The 856-nt window shown below is 40.2% G+C and overlaps 1 protein-coding gene across 2 annotated transcripts in view; it reads left to right on the forward strand.

Moving 5' to 3' along the window:
* Positions 1-856, forward strand: part of LOC109929142 (dual oxidase 2-like) — a 702,670-nt gene that overhangs the window by 688,848 nt on the left and 12,966 nt on the right. The gene's annotated exons all lie outside the window — the stretch shown is intronic.

Consider the following 856-nt stretch of genomic DNA (forward strand, 5'->3'; position numbering starts at 1 on the left):
TTCTGTGTCATAAATTCTATGTAATGCAGAGTGATCATTTCATTGCAGTGTTGTTACATATTCTCCTCTCTCATCTAACACCAGTGCTTGCTTACACTAAGGTCTGCAATATGCAGTTTGTGCGTGAAGTCACCAGTTTCTTGTGGATCTACAGTGCAACCTGCTCTCAGCGTAGAAGTGTCAGCATTTCTTCACACTCTTTCTTTGAGGTCACAGGAAAATAGAAAGAACATCTCTGCAAAGGCAGAGCTGGAATGCAGATCTACCCAAAAGGTTCATTGGTGAATAGCTGCAGAAGATCAAGCATTTGCCAGTGGCACATTGACATTGATTACAGCTTGAGCCATACCTCTATTCTTATTACTGTGAAATCAGGCACTGGAGGGTCATACACAGAAACACATGGGTCACAAGGATCCCGAACAGATGGAAAGATCTTCTCCCTTGCTGAGGCAGGTGTGTAATTGAGCATTTCACAAAGGGTCTGAACATCAATGAATTTTGGAGTGAGCCCAGCTCGCACAGTATTATCAGAACATGCCATACATTCCATACAATCTAGAAAATAAAAGAAAATTAATCAATATCTGCTCATCATTCCACATACTATCACTTGCATATCTCTTTGCAGTTAGAGCCAGAATAGCTGGTGTGTTAGTTGCAGAACCAGAGTTTGGTTGCAAAATTTTAAAAGTGCAAGTTATATTCACACTATACAAGCATCAGGTAAATCCTTGTCCCTCCTTGACATTTAATGGCATTCCATTGCTGAATCCTGTGTCAACATCCTGGGGGTTATCACTGATCAGAAACTAAACTGAATCACTGTATTTATATAGCTAGTTAAGATTAGGTT

Source organism: Rhincodon typus, chromosome 36 (assembly GCF_021869965.1).
Source record: "Rhincodon typus isolate 14 chromosome 36, sRhiTyp1.1, whole genome shotgun sequence".
Taxonomy (NCBI): domain Eukaryota; kingdom Metazoa; phylum Chordata; class Chondrichthyes; order Orectolobiformes; family Rhincodontidae; genus Rhincodon; species Rhincodon typus.